The sequence below is a fragment of the Capsicum annuum genome, chromosome 4, assembly GCF_002878395.1.
Source record: "Capsicum annuum cultivar UCD-10X-F1 chromosome 4, UCD10Xv1.1, whole genome shotgun sequence".
NCBI lineage: Eukaryota > Viridiplantae > Streptophyta > Magnoliopsida > Solanales > Solanaceae > Capsicum > Capsicum annuum.
This window is the reverse complement of record NC_061114.1, coordinates 221116153-221121700: the sequence shown is the minus strand read 5'-3', so window position 1 is coordinate 221121700 and position 5548 is coordinate 221116153. Positions and strand designations below refer to the sequence as shown.

The following is a 5548-nucleotide window of genomic DNA, read 5'->3' as shown; positions in this document are numbered from 1 at the left end:
ATTTTTAGTTTATATCGGCAATACCTCCTCCTTCTAACTCTGATTTGCAAAATATATGCTACAGTTTTCACATTTTGCTTTGAAGATCTTCTTGTGTTCTTAGTCTATGAATTTGTGCTTTGAGGAGCTAATGTGTGTAAGGGTAGTCCGAGATACATATTTACATTTGTTTATCATGTAGGGAGGAGTTTGAGAAGATTGAAGATTTTGCTTCCAGACTACCAGTTGAGAGTTGGAACTGTTGCAAACTACATACGGTAAATCACCCACTAGCTCCCATGCTGATATTCTTATTCAAAATATAGGACATGATTTTTTTTGTTACCGAAATAAGACTTGGTATCATGTTACTGAGGTTATAATTCATTTATCTTACCTATGTGTATGACTCAGATACTTATGTTATAGTGGCTAATCTTCATAAAGGTAATGTGTTTATCTTTTAGAGATTTAATTTATCCGTAAGATGAATTTTTCTAGTGCTATAATGTCGAGTGTGTTGACAGATCTAATAATATTATCTTACCTACAAAATATGTTTCTTCAAAACAAAAGGTCTGTGTTGGTTGTATATCTCCTTACAAGGCTCAAGTTTTTGCTATTCAACAATTTTTTGGCAAGAAATATAGCACTAACGTCAAGAGTGACTTCTCTGTGAAGGTACGATCTGTTGATGGTTTTCAAGGCGGTGAAGAGGATGTGATAATTATCTCTACTGTTTGTTGTAACAGCAGTGGATCAGTTGGTTTTCTGTCGAATCTTCAGAGAGCAAATATTGCATTGACGCGAGCAAGGTACTAATTTGCTCGACAACATTACCACATTTCAAAATTTTTGGACATAAAGGATGGTTTGGATTTGTCTGTTCTTTTTATTCATACAAGAAGATAATTGATGAACGTCCTCTTAATTGTTTTGTTAGCTTCTTGTGCAGATACTGTCTTTGGATATTGGGAAATGGCTCAACGTTGGTTAACAGTGGTTCTGTATGGAAGAATCTAGTCGTTGATGCTAAGGCTCGTGGTTGTTAATTTGATGTTACTGATGGCAACAGATTGAATCAGGCAATTTTGAATGCAACCATTGAACTTGACAAGCTCGATACATTACTCAGAACGGACTCTCCTATATTCGAATCAGCCCAGTGGAAGGTATGCTGCTTCATTTGCCTATGATGAATATATAAGTTCTCGTTCACTGAATATATAAGTTCTCGTTCACTCTTTCTTCAAGTCAGTTTCATAGTTTAGACTATTTGAGGGCCTTACATTAACGCCATTTCCCATACAAACAATTGTCATGCATTTCATGTTCAACAAGTAGTTTTCCGATCTGTTGAGTTTGGAATTTGCTTGTTAAGTTTAGCCAAAATTTCGTTAGTGTTTATGTTGTCTTATATTTTTGTGCAAATGGAGATGTAACTGGTTTTGCTCTTACAAACTAATAGGTCATATTTAGTGAGGATTTCGCAAAATCTATTGCGAGTATTAAGGATGTTGAGATAAGTAAAGAAGTGATTTCCCTTTTGGTGAAGCTTTCAAGTGGTTGGCGTAATTCAGAAAAGAACAGCAAGTTCAGCAACAAAGACGGGAAATCTTTTGTACTGTTGGAGGTGTACTACGTCAACCAACTAAAATTGATTTGGACGTAGATATTCTGCAGCAGAACTCGATATACGTTCAAGTATTAAAGATCTAAAACATCATACCTGGATATCTTATACCAAAGTTGGCAAAGGACCTTGACATCCATTTTATCCAATATACAATGGATATGATGAATTGTTGCAAATAAAAACGTGTGGAACAGTACACAGTGTTTTCTTTTTTTCCCCTCTCTGAACTAAATTGATACAGAGAAAGAATTTCAGTCATCTAAAAGAGAACGAGAAGTAACTTACCATAATAAATGGAACTAGTTAGTAGTAAACTAAGGTAGATCTGTCGTCCTCCTAATAATCGTGGAAGTACTCTTTGTACATGTGTTGGTTATTTTCTTGGTCTATATTTCTTTCGATTTGTCTCTCTGTGCGCGTGTGTGCGTGATTTGATCGAAATTTTGATTTTACAGACTCTCCTGTCTGTCTGTGCGTGTGATTTGATTGAATTCTGATTTTATACTCTCCTCTGTGTGTGTGTGTTTAAGGGGATGGGAATCTTACATTATGTTTGTTGTAACATGCAGAGGTTGAAGAGAATGAAGGATGGAGTGAGAGAAATGAGACAATGGTGTCACCTTATGATTCAAGAAGAAGAAACTTCCCATGAAGAAAACAGGATTGTTACGGTAATTGAACATTTCTTTTTCTTTCAAATTTTTAGTTTCTATGTTACTACTGGGTTTCTTGCTGTGTTGTGTTTAATAGAGCTAATAAGATATAGCTTTTAAGCACTTAGAATCTTTTTTTTTACTGTGATAAGGTTCTTTCTGTTTTCTCATCATGGAGCAAAAGAATGTTTCTTCTAAACATTTAAAGAGTTTTGTTTTACTGTGATGTTTGTGATTCGCTTTTGTGTTTTTTATTTGTTATACTATTATTTGTCGAGCCGGCGGTCTATCGAAAATAACCTCTCTACTTCATCTGAGGTAGTGGTATGGACTGCGTACACTTTAACACCCCCTCCCCCCTCCAAACTCCACTTTGTGGGAGTACACTGGGTATATTGTTTTTGTTGTTGTTGTTGTTTTACTGTGATGAGGTCCTTGTTGTTTTTGTTTAATATTCATAGTAAAGCATAAAAAGATTCACTCCACCTCTTAAAACACTTGACACTAGTTTTTGCTTACTGTGATGGAGTTCTTGTTGTCTAGTTTAATATTCATAGTAAAACAAAAAAAGATTTACTCCACCACTTCAATACTTAGAAGTTAGAACTAGTTTTGTTTATTTGCTGGGGTTTTTGCTGTTTTGTTTAATGTTCGATAAGAGCAGAAAAGATTTAGCTTTTAAACACTTGAATCAGTTTTGTTTACTATGATGGGATTCTTGCAGTGTATTTGATGTTCATAATAGAGTAAAAAGGTTCTACTTTTTAAACAGTTAGAGTTAGTTCTGTTTACTGTGATGGGGTTCGTTTTGTTTTGTTTAATTTTCATTGTTCACTAGAGTAGAAAAGACTTGCCTTTTAAATAGTTACAATTAATCTTCTTTACTGTGATTACGGGTTCTTGCTCTTTTATTTAATTTCATAGTAGAGCAAAAAAAGAGTAACCTTTTAAAGGTTGTTGTTTACCATGTAAAGCTTTTTAACATGTAAATATCAAGTGGAAAACTGAAATTAAAGAGTAGCTAGAAAAGGAAATAGACGTTCTTCTTGAAACAAACTAAAAAGAAAAGTAAGACTAACAAATTGAAACGGGGGTACTTTATTTTCCAAGTTTAGTATATCAGGTTCACTACGAAGATGGTGTTCATATAACTTATTGTTTATAATAAGGACTGAAAGTTTATCGATTGATTCTTATACTTTGCATTTTTATGTAGCCAAGTGATGCGGCTAGTGAACCCGTTTGGCCCATGGATGCAAGGAGATTACGATGATAATGATCATAATGACATTCTTTGATTTTGTTGCATTTGTTTTAGATATTCAATTATGATGATGTAATTGTGTGGTTGGAGTGAATCTTAGAATATTGAAGGTTTTGTGTTTAAATTTGATTTTGTAGTTTGAATATACTAGTTAATGTTGAAAATTTAGAGTTTGAAGATGTTAATGTTGAAAATTTAATTTTGAAGTTTAATGTTCAATGTATTTTTGATATGTTTGTCAATTACAACGTTTAATTATTCTGTTGCATTAATGGTATATGAATTGAACAAATATTGGATTGTAGGTTATGCCTAAAGGAATAATTAAATTTGAGCTAAGATAAGAATCTATAATTAGTTATAGAAAATTGATGGGCCCTACTAAAATTTCTTTAAAAAATAAAATAATTGCGAAGGTTTTAATTCCCGCAAGTTTTAAATAAAAAATTATTATAAAAAAATTAAATTTAAAATAACGGGGGTTAATAACCACCGCAAATTTATTATGGAGGTCGAAAAAAAACCAACATAAATTGTTTGTAACAGCTCGTATTCTGGGGGTTTTGAAAACCGCCGGAATTACATTTTGCGGGGGTTTTAAACCCCCACAAACCGTAAAATCAACCCCCGCAATTTGACATATTTTTTGTAGTGAGTTGACACTACTACATTGTAGAGGCAAGACTTATGACTTTCAAACAACAAGTTATGTTTCATGGGAAAAAGTTGACACAACCACATTATATTTTGATTTATGAGATGTTCTACAACTATTGCCTTAGAGGCAAGACTTAGCTTAAAGACTTTCAAGCAACAAATTATGCCCCACGGGTAAGAGTTGACTCTACCACGTTATACTTTCATTTATGAGATGTTCTAAACTATTGCCTTAGGGGCAAGACTTAGCTAAGGACTTTCAAACTACAAATTAGGCCCCACGGGCAAGAGTTGACTCTATTACATTATGTTTTCATTTATGGGATATTCTACAACTATTGTTTTAGAGGCAAAACTTGGCTCAAGAACTTTCAAACAACAAATTATGCCCCACGGGCAAGAGTGGACTTTACCACGTTATGTTTTCATTTATGAGATGTTCTACAACTATTGCATTAGATGCAAAACTTAATTAGCTCAAGGACTTTTAAACTACAAATTATGCCCCACGGGCAAGAGTTGACTCTACCACGTTATGTTTTCATTTATGAGATGTTCTACAACTATTGTCTTAAAGGCAAGACTTAGCTCAAGGACTTTCAAACTACAAATTATGTCCCACAGGCAAGAGTTGATACTACCACGTTATGTCTTTATTTATGGGATGTTCTACAACTCTTGCCTTAGAGGCAAGACTTAGTTCAAGGACTTTTAAATAATAAATTATGCCCCACGGACAAGAGTTGACACTACCACATTATGTCTTTATTTATGGGATGTTCTACAACTCTTGCCTTAGAGACAAAACTTTGCTCAAGGATCTTCAAATAATAAATTATACCCCATGGGCAAGAGTTGACACTACCACATTATGTCTTTATTTATGAGAGACACGACTTATCTCAAGAATTTTCAAAGAACTTCGTAACAACAATTCATGCCCTTAAATTTGCTTTGATGTCAAAAAAAAAATCCCTACATGGATTATTCAATTTTTAATTTATTAGCAAAATATAATAGAAGTTGAGAAAACAGAAAAAATGCAATCAAACAAAATTGAGAACTAAAAAAAAATATTGAGAAAAAAATGGAAAGAAAAAATATAAAGATCAAGAAAAAATCGAAGAATTTAAAACATTGAGAAAAATAAAAATGAGAGGAAAAACAAAAATAGAGTTTGAAAAAAATGAGGAAAAAAAAAGAACTGAAAAAGGAAAAAATTGATCAAACAAAATAGAGAAATAAAAAAAAATGAGAAAAAAAAGGCAAAAAAAAAATAAAGATTAAGAAAAAAGCGAAGAATTAAAAAATTTGAGAAAATAAAAATGAGAGAAAAAATAAAAATAAAGTTTGAGAAAA

General features: G+C 32.7%; 1 long non-coding RNA gene across 2 annotated transcripts; it reads left to right on the top strand.

Moving 5' to 3' along the window:
* Positions 1-3711, top strand: LOC107867223. 2 transcript variants are annotated; one of them, XR_001673111.2, is made up of 5 exons: positions 1-257; positions 661-794; positions 935-1151; positions 2185-2286; positions 3485-3711. It is a non-coding gene; the product is annotated as an uncharacterized LOC107867223 (long non-coding RNA). The 2 variants fall into 2 exon arrangements; XR_001673113.2 differs by having other exon boundaries at positions 923-1151.
* The last annotated feature ends 1837 nt before the right edge of the window (positions 3712-5548 follow it).